The 18,173-nt window shown below is 46.1% G+C and overlaps 1 protein-coding gene across 1 annotated transcript in view; it reads right to left on the bottom strand.

The window, feature by feature from the left end:
• The window catches only part of LDLRAD4 (low density lipoprotein receptor class A domain containing 4), a 160,890-nt gene that overhangs the window by 122,436 nt on the left and 20,281 nt on the right, over positions 1-18,173 (bottom strand). The window contains 1 exon segment of the mRNA XM_018039377.1: positions 1,437-1,534. The gene's annotated coding sequence lies outside the window, so the exon portion shown is untranslated.

Here is an 18,173-nt window from a genome sequence, read left to right as displayed (position 1 = left end):
GCTCCATGTTTGCAGATCCCTGATGGTGAAATCCACTCAGCAAAGAACTACATAGGAACTGCAAGCCACACTGACTCAGAGTATCTGTTAAGTACAGCATGCTTCTGAGCACCTTCGATTTCAGGAAGCTTCTAACTTGTGAAAAGTCCATGTAAATCCAAGGGTCTGTGTGCCTCAGTAAGGAAGCACATTAAATCCTTCCTGATTCTCCAACTGCCTCATCTATTTCCAACAACCACCATGAATAAGAAGGCTTGCATAAGCTCTGAGAGACTCTCCATCAGTCATTCCATCTAACAAAAGGCTCACTGAACTACTCCAAGCTAGCAGGCACCGCTTCCAGTCCTACAGGAAAAAACAAGTGGAAGGGAGGGAGATTCTTGCCCTTATAAAACTTACATTCTAGTAAGGAATATGGCATAAACAATGAGTCATGCCAAGCACATAAAAATTCAGGGGGAAAAGAATCTTATGTTTTATAGAATTTTTTTATTTTCCTAAAGAGTCTCATATCTTCATTTGAAGTTCTCCACAGCTTGGGAACTAGGGAGAAGATGAATCATTAAAATACTTAAGAGTTGATGAAACAGAAGCACACAAAGGTGAAGAGGCAGACTGAGCCAGGTAGGCTGCTCCTGGCACCACAGTCCCCTCTCCCGGGCACTTTCACTGACTGTTCCCCACGGGGCTTGGCTCTGAACTGAGCTTTGGGTCTGAGGAGGTCCAGAGGTGACCAAAACACATGTGTCATCTAAGCTCCTACTTCCAGATACACCAAGGTCAGGCCACTCATACCCCGCCTTTAAGAAGTAACACAGGAACAAACACAGCAGATTAGGGGGTCAACATCCCCTTACAGTACAGATCACGCCAACACAGAGAAAGGAAAACCTGCCCAATGGCTGCTACAGTAGCCGTTTTGAGTGTACCACCCGCCAGGTGCCATAGGAAGCACGGTGGCTCCTCACGTCCCACGGCAATCTCAGTATTATTTCCATTTTACAAAGGTGGAAACCAAGCAAAACAAAGAATTTAGAATGAGAAAGAAAGAATCCCACTTCTCATCAATCTTAAATGTGTTTAAACATCTGAGTATTAAATGCTCACGTGGAGCAATAAAGACAAATTGAATAGCAAGATTATTATTTTTCTTCAGATAGTCTAGTAAATCTAGAAATATTTTATATACATTCACAGCCCACTGTGAATAATACTTGGTAATACTTGGGTATTAAACAAAAAAGAAAAAGTCCCATTTACTCTGATACCATGCAACTTTCCTTTAATCCCAGTTACACTGGGAAGATATTAATAGTTTTTGCACCTCAGAGTTGGGACCACATTCTTAAGAGGGACACTATCTCATAACAGTCAGTGGTGTGACAAGCTCTGCCTCACAAACATTATCAAAGAGAAGAATCTCAAGCTTTACTCACCTTTTTAAGCTTAAGCTATATGAAAACTGATGTCAGTTCCTGAAAACGGTCCAAAGAGGAGAGAGCACTTTGATATTACCAACGTGGAGCATGAACTGCTGAAAGGAAAAATTAAGAATTTCAGTGAATCATTTCTTGGCTTCCCTTAGTGAACCATCCCCCAAATTCCAAAAAATACTAGAGAGGACTTCCCTGGTGGTCCAGTGGTTAAGAAGCCACCGTTCAATGCAGAGGAAGCGGGCTCAATCTCTGGTCAGGGAACTAAGATCCCATATGCTGCAGAGCAACTAAGCCTGCACAGTGCAGCTACAGAGCTCCCATACTCTGGAGCCTGCCAGCCACAACTAGAGTCTACGCACTGCAACCAAGATCTCACGTGCCACAACTGAGACTCAAGGCAGTCAAATAAACTTTTTTTAAAAGATGCCCATTTACCCTGGAGAAGGAAATGGCAACCCACTCCAGTATTCTTGCCTGGAGAATTCCATGGACAGAGGAGCTGCTGGGCTACATTCTGTGGGGTTGCACTGAGCATGCACATACATGAACTTATAGAGGTGTAAAATCCAAATGGGGATAATAATCTATAACTCCTCAAAAAATAAATTAAAAAAAAAAAAAGATGCCCATTTAGGGGCTTCCCTGGTGACTAACTGGTAAAGAGACCACCTGCCAATGCAGGAGACATGGGTTCAATCCCTGACCCAGGAAGATCCCACATACCACAGACCAACTAAGGCCATGCACCCGCCACAACTATTGAGCCTGTGCTCTAAAGCCCGGGAGCCACAACTACTGGCCCAATGCCACAACTACTGAAGCCTGTGTGCCCCACTACAAGAGAAACCCCCCTCAATAAGAAGCCTGCGCAATGCAACTAGAGAACAGCCCCTGCTCACTGAAACTAGAGAAAAGCCTGCACAGCAACAAAGACCCAGCACAGCCAGAAGTAAATAAAATTTAAAAAATAATAATAATTTAACAAAATACTAGAGGACTGTCACAACAAAAGGCACAAACACCAAAATGAATAAAACAAGCATCAAATAATAAAGAGAAGGAAGAGAGAAGCCCCCAGAACACAATCTGGGGTACATGGCATGAACTGGGGATAAACTCCCCCAAACAGCTCTTCAGCAGCCACAGGGCCATCAGGTTCTCAGTCTCCAATCAAAGGACACAGACTTGTTTCTTCAAAGTCACAGGCCTTTTCTTCAATGACAGGTCGCAAACATATATAATGGACAACGTCTTTATTGGACTAGGTTTTAACTAGAGATCCTAAATATGGCTGTAGCTTATGAACCCAAAGTATCTGTCAACTACATGGATCAATGATCCTTAATTGTAAAGGAAACAGACTGCACCTTTTTCCTCCACTGAAACAGGTCTAATTTTGTGGAAGCAACAATGACCCATGCTTCAGTTCAGTTCAGCTCAGTCGCTCAGTCGTGTCCGACTCTTTGTGACCCCATGAATTGCAGCACGCCAGGCCTCCCTGTCCATCACCAACTCCCGGAGTTCACTCAGACTCACGTCCATCGAGTCAGTGATGCCATCCAGCCATCTCATCCTGGGTCGTCCCCTTCTCCTCCTGCCCCCAATCCCTCCCAGCATCAGAGACCTCGCTAATGTGCTAACTTCCAAGATTCGCGTCTTCAAGGCTGTCTTCACCTCTGCCCTCCACCCTGCTGGCAGGACAGACTCCCGACTGTCTAGTTCCAGTTCACACAATCTGTCACCAGCATCCTCCTCCCAGTTTGATGAGCACACTGTCCTTCACATCACTCCAGGTCACATCAGGTGACCACCTAACGCCTGACAAAGTAGTTCCAGGTCAACTCAGTCAGCTCTGTCTCAAAGGGCACAGGCACCTCTCAGCACCCAGCCTGCCAACGTGTGGGATTACATTCCCATCCAAGGGTGAATAAGCCACCATCTGTCTAGCTTGTGTGCCGCAGCAGGAGACCTGCCCCCTAAAGCATGTTCCTGCCATATGGCACTCCTGAGTGATCAGTCAAGACTAAGACATTCAAATATAAAATGACTGTATCCAGCCAAAGGACCCTGTGAGATTCCTGTGGACATTCACCCTGAACACATAAGCCAAACACCCCTTTAGTTTTATGTAACTCCTTCCTACCAATACTGTGAACCTACAGACACTCTCTCCTGCCTTCTACTCACTGAGAGAAGAAAACAACCCACTTCTGACTTTTCTGATGATGGTTTTATTCCTCAACTGAGACTGCTCCTGTCAGTCTTCCTGGGATTCAAATGCTGATTTCCTGGGAACACAAGTCAGTGGAATAACCAGAAATGTATGTGGTGGATAGAATTCTAAGGTGACTGCAGTGGGGTCACACCTTTGTATAACTCCCTCCTCATAAGTGTTGGCAGAATCCATGACTTGCTTCTAACCAACAGAACATGACAAAAGCAAACAGATGTCATTCCCTTGATCTGGTTTCACTTAAGACTCCATGTCAGCCTGCTATTAATAGAAACTGAGGGACTCCCTTTGCAGCTCTCAAGAAATGCGCAATCATCTCTGAAGGGCCTCTGAGGGGCCACACAGCAAGGAACTACAGGGACCTCTAGGCACTGAGGACGGTCACCAGCTGACAACCAGCAAAGAAACAGGAACATCAGACCTACAGCTACAAGGACCCACAGCTACAATTTAACCTGTTCACTTAAATGAGCTTAGAAGTGGATTCTTGCCCCACTCACGCCTCCAGAAGAGAACACAGCTGGGCTGAAGCTTGTTGGCAATCTCTGAGATCCTGAGTAGAAAACCAGCTAAGCCATTCCCAGACTCCCAACCCATGGAAATCATGAAATAACATGCAGTTGTCACTTTAAGTTATTAAGTTTACATCATTTCCTTTGTAGCAACAGTAAATATATTTAACTTACTAATTAAACATAGGAGTCTATAATATATGCATATGTTAAATGCACATACAACTACCAAATCAAAACAGCTCTCCATACCTGCCTCATCCATCCATAAGTAAAAACTCATTTCTCCTATTTGAGTCTGAGCTTTTTGCAGGCAAGAATGCAAATCACAATCACCCTGGTATCATCATGCTTGTGAAGAATATATGGCACATGAGAGGCCTTTAACATTTTTTTAAAATACAGTTAAGTCTCCTACATAAAAACCTTCAAGTTGTGAACTTTCAAAGACACAAACACGCGTTCCAGCAACATCAGGTGTGAAACTGCAGGTTGCCCTCCATCTCCCATTGCCAATGATCCTTCAGCTGTACCATCTCCCACCTCCTACCCCTCCTCCAACCAGTACCTCTTGTTGCCCTTTCACTTGACGCCAGCCTCTGTGTGCTAGCTGTTGTATTGTACTACTGTACTCAAGGTATTGTACTGTAAGATTAAAAATGTTTTACTTTCGTGCTTGTTTTTTGTATGTTTTTTGAATATTACTTGTGTGAAAAGTATTGTAAACCTACTACAGTACAGTTCTATATAGCTAATTGGTGGGTACCTAAGCTAACTTCATTGGACTTACAAACAAATGGGACTTATAAGTATGTTCTCAGAATGAAACTCATTTTTATATAAGGGAAGATGATGCTGTGAAAGTGCTGCACTCAATATGCCAGCAAATTTGGAAAACTCAGCAGTGGCCACAAGACTCGAAAAGGTCAGTTTTCATTCCAATCCCAAAGAAAGGCAATGCCAAAGAATGCTCAAACTACTACACAATTGCACTCATCTCACATGCTAGTAAAGGAATGCTCAAAATTCTCCAAGCCAGGCTTCAGCAATACATGAACCGTGAACTTCCAGATGTTCAAGCTGGTTTTAGAAAAGGCAGAGGAACCAGAGATCAAATTGCCAACATCCTCTGGATCATCGAAAAAGCAAGAGAGTTTCAGAAAAACATGTATTTCTGCTTTACTGACTATGCCAAAGCCTTTGACTGTGTGGATCACAATAAACTGTGAAAAGTTCTGAAAGAGATGGGAATACCAGACCACCTAACCTGCCTCTTGAGAAACCTATATGCAGGTCAGGAAGCAACAGTTAGAACTGGACATGGAACAACAGACTGGTTCCAAATAGGAAAAGGAGTAGTCAAGGCTGTATATTGTCACCCTGCTTATTTAACTTATATGCAGAGTACATTATGAGAAATGCTGGGCTGGAAGAAGCACAAGCTGGAATCAAGATTGCGGGGAGAAATATCAATAACCTCAGATATGCAGATGACACCACCCTTATGGCAGAAAATGAAGAAAAGCTAAAAAGCCTCTTGATGAAAGTGAAAGAGGAGAGTGAAAAAGTTGGCTTAAAGCTCAACATTCAGAAAAGAAGATCATGGCATCTGGTCCCATCACTTCATGGCAAATAGATGGAGAAACAGTGGAAACAATGTCAGACTTTATTTTGGGGGGCTAAAAAATCACTGCTGATGGTGACTGCAGCCATGAAATTAAAAGACGCTTACTCCTTGGAAGAAAAGTTATGACCAACCTAGATAGCATACTGAAAAGCAGAGACATTACTTTGCCAGCAAAGGTCCATCTAGTCAAGGCAATGGCTTTTCCAGTGGTCATGTATGGATGTGAGAGTTGGACTGTGAAGAAAGCCGAGCGCTGAAGAATTGATGCTTTTGAACTGTAGTGTTGGAGAAGACTCTTGAGAGTCCCTTGGGCTGCAAGGAGATCCAACCAGTCCATTCTAAAGGAGATCAGTCCTGGGTGTTCTTTGGAAGGAATGATGCTGAAGCTGAAAGTCCAATATTTTGGCCACCTCATGCGAGGAGTTGACTCATTGGAAAAGACTCTGATGCTGGGAGGGATTGGAGGCAGGGGACGACAGGATGAGATGGCTGGATGGCATCACAGACTCGATGCATATGAGTTTGAGTGAACTCTGGGAGTTGGTGATGGACAGGGAGGCCTGGGGTGCTGCAATTCATGGGGTCGCAAAGAGTCGGACACGACTGAGCGACTGAACTGAACTGAAAGCCAAATTAAAAGGATTATGATTTGTCAATCTCCTGTTACTACAATAAGGCCAAAGCAATAGAATTTGTGCAATCCTTCAGAGCAGAACTCAGAGCCTCAAAATTAACTTCAAAATAGGTGGAAGACACTGAGCATAATGTCTTATCTCCAAACGATGAATGGACAATTTCTTTGGGACTGGTTATTTCATTCTACCTGTGAACCTGAGTCACTACTTAGTAGTTCTGCTCCATAGTTACCATTTTTGCCAAATATCCTTGCCAGTTCTTGGGCATGTAGCTATTAGCTGAATGTTAAACAAACAAACAAAAAAAAATCGCTAAGAAAATTTCCAAAGTCAGAATCATTCTTAATTTTCCATTTGTATACATATTCATCCCCAACCAAAATGGAAAAACCTGAGTAGGTTCAATGCCCTGACTCTAAATCTGAAACAAAACACTACTGTCAACTTCATGACAACCTATTTCAAAGGTTCTTTAAGATCATTTTTTAACTGATGATCTGTAATTTTTTTAAGCAAGACTGTTTAAAAGTTGAATGCATAAATCATCCAGTTTCTGCTATCCTTGAGATTAAAATTAGTTTTTTATTACAAAGAGTATTGTTACTCAAGTTGTATCTATTTTAAATTTCGAAAGAACTAGTATAAAAACGGGAGATTTCAAAACATTCAAGTCAGTTAAATTACTAAAGAAAGTACAAAATTAAAACTTCTTTCATCACCGAAACACATCATACCCTTTCGAAATCTGTATTCAGGATCTTATTATATATTCTTACTCCCTCATAAACCACTCAATAAATCTGAACATTATTTCCAAGATTTATCCCTGGTGCTCAACCTCTTAGGCAGCAGAATGTGCACACTAAAGCCAAGAAAAACTCAAAACACCAATTCCATGACAAACAAGGCAGAGAGTTTCAATAAACTCATTACATCTCAGCAAAACTAACTCTCTTGGGCCTATCTCTACATGTAAAAATAGCCAGTGATCCACAGCAGGGAACCCCGGGTTACCGAGCCATCCTCCCACCTCAGGCAGAGTAAGTACCAGGCCCAGAGGACAGAACACACCCAGCTCCCTGCACCCTGAACTCTAGTAAGTGCAGGTCTTTTCCTTCTTCCCACAAAGCACAGCTCCACACAAAGCTCAATGCTTCGGAGAAAGAAGGCTGAACATGAATAACATGCCCCCACCCAGGAAACTAAGCCTCGAGAGGGGCGGTTCACTTAAGAGAATTAATAAGCACATGTGCTCACACAAAGTCTGGCAGCGGTCCTCCTGAACCACCCCCGATGCTGAGCACCTGAGGACGGGTCCACCTCCTGACCTCTGATTTCTAGCAAGCAGAGGCTGCGGCTGGGGGCTGCCGAGGAGCCGGTGCAAAGCAGGGCTTAGGTACCCTTGCAGAGGAGCAGGCCGCCGTGGCCCCTCGTACATGAAGGGGGCACAGAAGGGCACAAGGTTCAAGTCATGGGAGAAACCGAGGAATGGGCCATGTCCTTTTTAATATCTGTTTGGCTGGGTCAGGCATTAGTTGCAGCACGTGGGATCTTCACTGCTGTGTGCGGCTTCCATTCATTGCGGCACATGGAATTAGCTGCTCTCCCGCATATGGGATCTTCGTACCAACCCCCTATCAGGGATTGAACAGGCATTCTCTGCGTTGAAGGGGGATGCTTAACCACTGGGCCACCGGCAAATGCAGAGCCACAGCCATTCTTAACTTGCACAACCTCGGTGAATTCTCTTTAACGTAAAATGGAAGGCTGAGGCTGGTATGAGGCCTGGCAGCGGCTCCTCTGGAAAAGGGGCCCCTGAGAACAGGACGACCCCCGTGCGGGGGCAGGGTCTCAGCCATCAGCAGTAGCTGCAGGCTCCAGTTACTGAGGGACTAGGGAAGCAGAAGACCACTCCTTTCCCAACTGCTCGGGCCCTGGAAGACCCCATGGGCAGCTGGACTAACGGACCCAGGACCAGGTTTCTGGTCCCCGGACCCCGCGATGGTCGCCTTCTCCCCGGGGCTGAGCGTTCCAGTGCAAACGGCCCTGGGTGGTGCCATTCACTGCCCACCGCCACCACCTACAAGTCCAGCCAAGGTGGCCCTTGCACAGGCCGGGCTCTCGGCCAACGCCAACTGCTGAGGAAGGTCGGGCCTCTCCGAGTGAACGGCCTACGGCCTGACAGGAAACCAGACGGTTTTCCGCTCTCGCTCTGGCCCAACTGCCTCGGGCCGAAACATTCAGAAGCTCCACCGTTCAACTTTACACAGGCCAGAACCACCTGTGAGGGAACCAGGCCAAAGAGCCGCCAGGGCAATGCAGTACTGCAAAGTCGCGCAACAGCTCACGTGGCGGCCGGGCTGAGCTTCTGACATGCGCACACAAGCATGCACACAGTACGCAGGGACTCAGGGAAGCACGCACGCACACAAGGGCGCGCGCACGCATATGACGCACACGTAGGTGCGCACTTATTTGCTTACGTGCAGCCAAGGCTTAAAGGCCATTAAGATGGAAGCTTGCGGGGCCTAGACAGAGATGTAATGTTTCAAAGCCAGTTCAGTTCAGTTCAGTCGCTCAGTCGTGTCCGACTCTTTGCGACCCCATGAATCGCACCCCAGGCCTCCCTGTCCATCACCAACTCCCAGAGTTCACTCAGACTCACGTCCATCGAGTCAGTGATGCCATCCAGCCATCTCATCCTCAGTCGTCCCCTTCTCCTCCTGCCCCCAATCCCTCCCAGCATCAGAGTCTTTTCCAGTGAGTCAACTCTTCGCATGAGGCGGCCAAAGTACTGGAGTTTCAACTTTAGCATCATTCCTTCCAAAGAAATCCCAGGGCTGATCTCCTTCAGAATGGACTGGTTGGATCTCCTTGCAGTCCAAGGGACTCTCAAGAGTCTTCTCCAACACCACAGTTCAAAAGCATCAATTCTTCGGCGCTCAGCCTTCTTCATAGGCCAACTCTCACATCCATACATGACCACAGGAAAAACCATAGCCTTGACTAGACGGACCTTAGTCGGCAAAGTAATGTCTCTGCTTTTGAATATACTATCTAGGTTGGTCATAACTCTTCTTCCAAGGAGTAAGCATCTTTTAATTTCATGGCTGCAGTCACCATCAGCAGTGATTTTGGAGCCCAAAAAAGTAAAGTCTGACACTGTTTCCCCATCTATTTCCCATGAAGTGATGGGACTGGATGCCATGATCTTCTTTTCTGAATGTTGAGCTTTAAGCCAACTTTTTCACTCTCCTCTTTCACTTTCATCAAGAGACTTTTTAGTTCCTCTTCACTTTCTGCCATAAGGGTGGTGTCATCTGCATATCTGAGGTTATTGATATTTCTCCCCGCAATCTTGATTCCAGCTTGTGCTTCTTCCAGCCCAGCATTTCTCATAATGTACTCTGCATATAAGTTAAATAAGCAGGGTGACAATATACAGCCTTGACTACTCCTTTTCCTATTTGGAACCAGTCTGTTGTTCCATGTCCAGTTCTAACTGTTGCTTCCTGACCTGAATACAGATTTCTCAAGAGGCAGGTTAGGTGGTCTGGTATTCCCAACTCTTTCAGAATTTTCCACAGTTTATTGTGATCCACACAGTCAAAGGCTTTGGCAGCAGGAGAACAGAAACCTAGACAGTCTATTAAAATACAGAGACATTACCAACAAGGTCCGTATAGTGAAAGCTATGGTTTTTCCAGTAGCCGCGTATGGATGTGAGAGTTGGACTATAAAGAAAGCTAAGCACAGAAGAATGGACACTTTTGAACTATAGTGCTGGAGAAGACTCTCAGAGTCCCTTGGACTGCAAGATCAATCCAGTCAATTCTAAAGGAAATCAGTCCTGAATATTCATTGGAAGGACTAATGCTGAAGCTGAAACTCCAATACTTGGCCTCCTGATGCAAAGAGCCGACTCATTAGAAAAGACCCGACTCATTAGAAAAGACCCTGATGCTGGGAAAAATTGAAGGCAGGAGGAGAGGGGGACAGAGGATGAGATGGTTGGATTGCATCACCGACTCGATGGACTTGAGTATGAGCAAGCTCCAGGAATTGGTGATGGACAGGGAACCCTGGCATACTACAGTTCATTGGGTCACATACAGTCAGACACAACTGAGCGACTGAACTTAGGAGAACACGAGTTTTCGGCAAACCTAGTAAAAGCACCTTAAGGAAATGTCAGAAAAGACACTGGCTTCCTTTAAGAGATGTTCTGGTCCAAGATGGTGAGTTTACTGCTACAACTGACCTGACCCTTGAACGTGACTTTGAGCGGCAGACCCCCCTCAGAATGCAGACTTTTTCCAACTTTCACTTTACATATCTTTAAGGTCACAAAGTGTGCTGGAGTAGAGGTCACAGCATAAGAAATTGAAAAGAGATGGGTCTGAGTCCTGTTTCCACCCAAACTGTTCATCTTCCTGCCTTTGGCCCTTCATCCATCAGTCCCCTTGTTCTGGGGGGAGTTGGCATCCCAGCCCCAGCAGCTTGATTTCCAAACTCAAGGGAAGAAAAAAAGGCAAAGCCCAAAGCCTACAGAAAAGCTCACCAAGCATAATGAGGACTGCAGGACATCAAGGCCCTTCTCTGCCTTGGAGCCTCCCTGTCGGCCTGTGGCTCCTCCTGGAAGGGCCTCTCATCCAGTGTCCTCCGTACAGCAGCCTCACTCACATCCAAATGCAGATGCTATGGACTGTGTAGGCGCCAAAGTCCGGACCCTCAAAGGCTAGGGGAGGGCGGGCAAGCGCACAGCAAGTTCAACTCAGGCTGGAGAAGCAGTGGCATTTAGAAGACCCGTTATAACATCCCAAACTTCCTGCCATGTACTCTCAGAAAATAAGGAGGACCTAGATTGTTAGTTCCTTGAAAACCCAAAATATGACAGGGGAAACAGGACAGACACGAGCAAGCCCCATCAATGTCAAGACCAGTTTTCAGAAGCCAAAGATGAAAATTGTCCTCAGTTTTTAACAACCTATATTAATAGTTAACATCCAATAGAGACCCAGTTCTTGGTAGAGAGCTGTTCCTACTAGCCAAGTGCCTGGTCCTGGGAGGAAGTGAACACTCAACACTGGGAAGAGACTGGAGGCAGGAACCCAAGAGCAGCCAAGCTCACCCAAACCCCTAACCCTTGGACCAGCATCCAGCCCGCAGGTGCCATGGAAGCACGTGTGCCAGCAGACAGGGTGAGCCAGCACATCCCCCTGAGGCTGGAAGGAGGCCAGGATTTGACAGGAGTTTCTTGGGGGTAGGTTCCAGAACAAGGACAGGTGCTGGACAGTGAACATGGACAAGGGTCCCAGAGACAAGGTCAGAGGGGTGGTGGGCCCAGGGCTCCTGCACATTTGTAGCGACTGGCTTTGACTCAAGCGGAAGGAGGGGCCTTCATTCCACATGGGCTTCCAGACTCCAACACCCAGGCCCTGTGTCAGATGCTGAAGCCATGGGAAGAGGCAAAACCAGACTCTTCCACCCTCAGTGGTGGCCACAGTCTCCATCAACAGACTAAGTAGTGGGGGCCTGGGAGCCATCGTCTTGTGGGCTTCTCTCCACCTTTATTCATACAGATGCTGAGCCTCTGCCATAGCAACCAGAGATACAGAAGTCCTGAAAAGCGAAGTCGCTCAGTTGTGTCCAACTCTTTGTGACCCCATGGACTGTAGCCCACCAGGCTCCTCCATCCATGGGATTCTCCAGGCAAGAATACTGGAGTTGGTTGCCATTTCCTTCTCCAACAGGAAGTCCTAACGGTGTCCAAACCAGCATGAAGAAGCAAATTAAATTCAAGATCATTTTAGTCGTGACAGTGCCTCATGTAATTCTCAACATTTAAGTCTATCAGCAGACTCCTCAGCAGAGAGCACCTGCTTGACAGCAGGTATTCAGGTGACACTGCAGCGTGTTCACGCTGGCTTCAGCTGACAGGAGCCACCATTGGGGTAAGGGAAGGGCCACCTGGGCAAAGTGAAGGTCAGCACCCAAGCGAGGGAGTGAAAGAACACAGGAGCTCAACTCAAAGGCAGGGCCAGGCCCAGTGTAGAAACCTATAAACTGCCCAAGGATGAAGAGAGACATTTTATTTAGAAGTCAATAAAACATGTTTATCTGACACTGCAACTCAGATACACTATATGCAAGCCACGTTCCATCAGACGCGCTCACGAGAGCTGCAGCAGGCTGGAACACGTATATTGATGAGGCAACCAGTGTTCAAAGAAACATCCATCTACCCCATTTCATGTGAAAGAAATATAGATGCTCTCAACAATCCCATGTTAATTAATCATTTTAACTGAAAATACATCCATGGTTTCACCACCTTATTAGAGGTCAAGTTCATTAGAGGTCAATGTCTGGTTGGTCATCAGCCAACTACTTATATTCCATTTGGTTACAGTTTTTTCTTAAATTACCACATTCCTCTTCATTTTAGACTATTCTTAGAAAATATTTCCCAACATCTCCATGAAATCAGCAAAAAATAACTACTGAAGTTGAAATTCTACCCACTTGGAGGCAACTACTAGCCAACTAGAGTCTGGACATATTGTTCTACATGCTACTGAATAATTAAGGGTAAAAATAAAATTTCAGGAAACATACACAATTTAGTCTTCTCTTGTTTGATGCCATGGAGTCTTTCCTCATTCTTTCAGGTTTCATTAAAGAAAGCAAAGAACACTGTAAACTGATTTGCTAGTTTCCATACTTGCTGCCAAATTTCCACTTCTGCAAAACCAATTTCAACCAGAAAAAAAAGTAAAGCTAATCTTCTAGTTCTTCACGTGGTTTAATTTATTCAGAATGTGGGGTAAAACTTTGGAAGAAAGAAAATCGATCATTGGCAAACAATGAAAATGTTAATTTATTAGTTTTATTTTTTAATCACTACATTGTCTCAGAATCATTTCCTTCTCTGAGTTCTGGAAAGCTTTAAAAACATGAATGCTGCCAAACAATGACCTTGTTATAAGCCAAAGTTCAGTTATTTTAAGGAATTTACTACGTTTTAGACAGAGTTCTCCTGAAAATCCTTCCAAACCACTAACTTTGTTAGAATTTATACAGGTTTACAATATAATACTGCATAGCTCCTAAACGTTTTAGAGTTACACTCTGTGCATTACTTTTGCCTCTAACAAAGCAGTAAAAGCTAAGATGAATGATACAGATAAGGGGAGGGGAGACAGATCAGGAAGTGACTTCAGCCCACAAGGCTAGTCACAGACAATGAAGCCCAGGGCAGAATGCGATGTGGGCGGGATGCTTCAGCCCCAAAGGACCAGAAGGAAGAGTTGTTTTGAAAGCATAACATTTTGCATCTACTGACTTATCAAAATATCTCCCTTCCTCAACCTCTTCCTCAGCATCTTCAACAGTATAGTCAATAAGCACCAAGTTTTCAGATCGTCAGGTGAAATTAAGTCCCACTTAGCCAGAGCCCGAACAGTTGGGAAATTCAAATAACTGGAATTTTTGTGAGAAGGTAAATTATTACAATCAAAAGACATAATACAAAAACAATCAGCCACCTTCCCGGTTCCAGTGGCTGCCAGGACCAGAAGGGAGAGGGGAGAGGAAGGGAAAAGAGTCGACCTAAGAGCTGAAAGCCAGAGGAAGGGACCAGATGCCCCCACCTGGAGGAGATTGGGGCCCAGGGAGAGGAACAGACTGAGCGGAAGGGTGAGGAGTCATCCTGGTCTGCAGTCCATTCACAGAACACCCTGCCACTGACAAAGAAAATGACAGAGATCACTGTGGCAGTGGGCTCGGCTTGAAAAGTACAAGAATACAAAGCCTGAGGAAAGAATGCCCTGATCTGCCTGTGACCTAAACCCAAGCTCAGAAAGGACAGTTAGTTTGTATCCCATACTCCTAATCTGTTCCTTCCGCACTTCCCCTTTCCCTTTGATAACCGTAAATTTGTTACATACTATACAAAAAATAGGTAGGCAACAAGGATTCACTGTATAGCAAGGGGAATTAAAGCCACAGTCTTGTAAGAACCTATAATGGAATATAATCCGCAAAAACAAACAAAAAAACCCCAAAAGACTATGCTGTACATCTGAAACTAACACAATATTGTAAATCGACTATACTTTAACACTTAAAAAGGGAGAGTGACTCACAGTCCAAGGCAAGCCGTTCCCGGGGCCCCAGCACAGCTGCAGGACACTGCCACTCGCAAGGGGCTGGGGGGACCTGACCCCAACCTCCCCAGAGCCGACCCCAAGGAAGAAGGGGCTGAGGCTGAGGGACACCAAGTATGAAGGGAGGGTGCTCTTCTCGAGCTGCAGACAGCAGGAGCCAGGTCTGAGCACAGAGGCAGCGTCAGAGGCACGCGAGCTGCACAGGTTGTTTTTAGAAAGTGAATTATCATGCGTAGGCCGCCCTTGGAAACTCTTATGCTGCTGAGAAAACTGTCCTTGTTCCTCTCAAATCCCATCCTGTGTGATGGGGGAAACCCAGTGCTGCTGCCTGCAAACAAGAGAGACAGAGCACCTTTTGGTGATAGCCGTGCAACAAGGCCACATGTGCGCGCGCACACACACACACATATATGCTTCCAGGGGCTGCAAGTACAGTTTTCAAAAGTAACACGCATTCCTTGATAATTTAAAAGTGCATGGACTTCCCTGGTGGCTGATTGTATAAGAATCCACCTGGCAATACAGGGGACACAGGTTTGATCCTTGGTTTGGGAAGATCCCACATGCCATGGGACAACTAGTAGCACAACAGTGTACTACAACTACTGAAGCTAATGTACCTAGAGCTTGTGCTCTGCAACAAGAGAAGCACTGGGATGAGAAGCCCACCCACAGCAACTAGAGAGTAGCCTCCACTCACTAGAAAAAGCCAATGAGCAGCAACAAAGACACACCACAGCAAAAAAAAAAATTTTTTTTAATTCAAATAAATGAAAGTGTATGACTCTACATAATCATATGCAGAAAATGTTTCAAATACATTTAATTGTTGGGGCTTTCTGCAAGTACAGGTATAACTGAAGACTGCTACTCCAGAAGCCACTTCCATGACTGAGAACTGCAGCCTGAGGAGCTGCTATTTGCCTCCCCCTTACATTCAGAAAACGAAGATCATGGCATCCGGTCCCATCACTTCATGGGAAATAGATGGGGAAACAGTGGAAACAGTGTCAGACTTTATTTTGGGGGGCTCCAAAATCACTGCTGATGGTGACTGCAGCCATGAAATTAAGACGCTTACTCCTTGGAAGAAAAGTTATGACCAACCTAGTTAGCATATTGAAAAACAGAGACATTACTTTGCCGACTAAGATCCATCTAGTCAAGGCAATGGTTTTTCCTGTGGTCATGTATGGATGTGAGAGTTGGACTGTGAAGAAGGCTGAGCGCTGAAGAATTGATGCTTTTGAACTGTAGTGTTGGAGAAGACTCTTGAGAGTCCCTTGGACTGCAAGGAGATCCAACCAGTCCATTCTGAAGGAGATCAGCCCTGGGATTTCTTTGGAAGGAATGATACTAAAGCTGAAACTCCAGTACTTTGGCCACCTCATGCGAAGAGTTGACTCATTGGAAAAGACTCTGATGCTGGGAGGGATTGGGGGCAGGAGGAGAAGGGGATGACAGAGGATGAGATGGCTGGATGGCATCACTGACTCGATGGACGCGAGTCTGAGTGAACTCCGGGAGTTGGTGATGGACAGGGAGGCCTGGCGTGCTGCGATTCATGGGGTTGTAAAGAGTGTGACACGACTGAGTGACTGAACTGAACTGAACTACCATGGACACCGTGCAGATTCTCACCAAGACCTTGGCGGGGACATGGAAGATGAGGTGACTCCACCTCACCTCTCTCGGCCTCTGAACACAACAAAGGCGAAAACCAGATTCCCTTCTCAGTTTGCGGCAGGCACTTGTCCCCAAGACTATCTGAGCAGAAGAATGGAACAAACGTCCTGCCCTCAGAGAGCCTCTCCAGTCTCTGTAGTAAAGCAGCCTTTTGTGCTTCTGGATCCTAAGGGAGAAAGCAGCAGGTCTGTGTAAGGGCCACTCGCTGGGGCCTAGATGTGGCCTCCTCGGCACTGGGCAGGTCTCAGCTCCCCAGGTCAGACCATCTGAGGGTGGGATCTAGAAATCTGCATTTCAACAAGCCCCCTAAGTAATTCTTAAACATTACCGACATTTGGAAACCAAAATCTAAACCCAAATGAAACTGACCTATGTGAGGGAGGGAGGCAGGCAGCTTGGAGGTCAGAAGCGGGAGGAGATGGGGGCCCTGGGGCAGCTGAGCGAGGCTGACACCAGGCCACCCTTCCCAGGGGGCTGCCACAGAACCCACAACTGAGCAGGGACACACGCCGTCCCCCAAAAGACTGACAGTTGCCCTCTTACCTTTCCCAATGATGCAACTGCTCTGGAGAAGCAGAGCAGAGGCCTGCCCTGCCCCAAGTGTGTCATTTCCCAGGAAGCTCATTTCTGCTACACCTTCCAGCAGCTGAAGATGTGCCCAGAGGAGCACTCTCCTCTCCAGGAGGTACCCAGCCATGTAGCAGATGACGAGGGCAGCCTCCAGGCAGAGGAGCCAGGAAGAGCAAGGTCTGTTGGATGGTGCCAGAGAAACAGGGTACCATGGGGAGCAGTGGGAGGGGGCCAGGAGACAGAGTCTCAGGCCAGGTCACTGCGACCGCATGGCCAGCTGCGAGTTGTTTTGGGATCCCAGACCAGGGAACATATGAGAACACCCGACAGTTCATAAACTGCATTTTAAGGAGCCCTCCCAGTGACTCTTACACACACTGAAGTCTGAGATCCTCTCTCTAAAGTACATAAAAGACACACGGGGAGGGGAGGAAAAACCAAAGGTCAAAGGCACAGCAGTCTGTCCCCACATCACTGCAGAATCCAAGCAAGAAACACTGGGAATCAAACGCAGTTCAGTTCAGTCGCTCAGTCGTGTTAGACTCTTTGTGACCCCATGAACCGCAGCATGCCAGGCCTCCCTGTCCACCACCAACTGCTGCAGTCCACCCAAACCCATGCCCATTGAGTTGGTGATGCCATCCAACCATCTCATCCTCTGTCATCCCCTTCTCCTCCTGCCCTCAATCTTTCCCAGCATCGGGGTCTTTTCAAATGAGTCAGCTCTTCGCATTAGGTGGCCAAAGTATTACCTACAAGTAAGAATGGAAATGACCAGTGAGAGAATACTCTGAACTACGACCACAGGACTCAATGGCTCCAAGATGGATCAGATGAGCAGGGAGGAAAAGGCAGAGCCAGGAGAAGTCTGGGTTTCTGGCTTCGGGACCCAGCTTTAGGTCAGGAAAAGAGAGCTTCTACATCACTGTACAGACAACTCTGCCAACGTCTGCCTCAAATTCTGTTACAAGCTACCTTGAGATGCTCCTGATTCGGAAAGATTTTACTTTAAATGCTTTTCTACAACAGCACAGGTGTGAAAGGCACTCCGGTGCCTTCTCCAGCTACAGTCTCCAGCAAGGATCTTGGGAAGCTTTATAAACAGGAATCAATCCAGATTCAGTCTTGGAAGAAGAGAAAGGCTAGAAAGAAATTACTTGACACAATCCAAATGTAGCCATCTGCAGAAAAAAGTATGAAACAATGCTTAATGCTCACCCCAATTTTGAACAGAAAGGAAACAGCACAGGGTCTAATACATGTTAAATGCTTCTCTGCCTAAGAATGTCATTTTCCCAAGTTATTG

Source organism: Capra hircus, chromosome 24, assembly GCF_001704415.2.
Source record: "Capra hircus breed San Clemente chromosome 24, ASM170441v1, whole genome shotgun sequence".
In the NCBI taxonomy this organism is placed as follows: domain Eukaryota; kingdom Metazoa; phylum Chordata; class Mammalia; order Artiodactyla; family Bovidae; genus Capra; species Capra hircus.
This window is presented reverse-complemented; position numbering and strand designations above follow the sequence as displayed.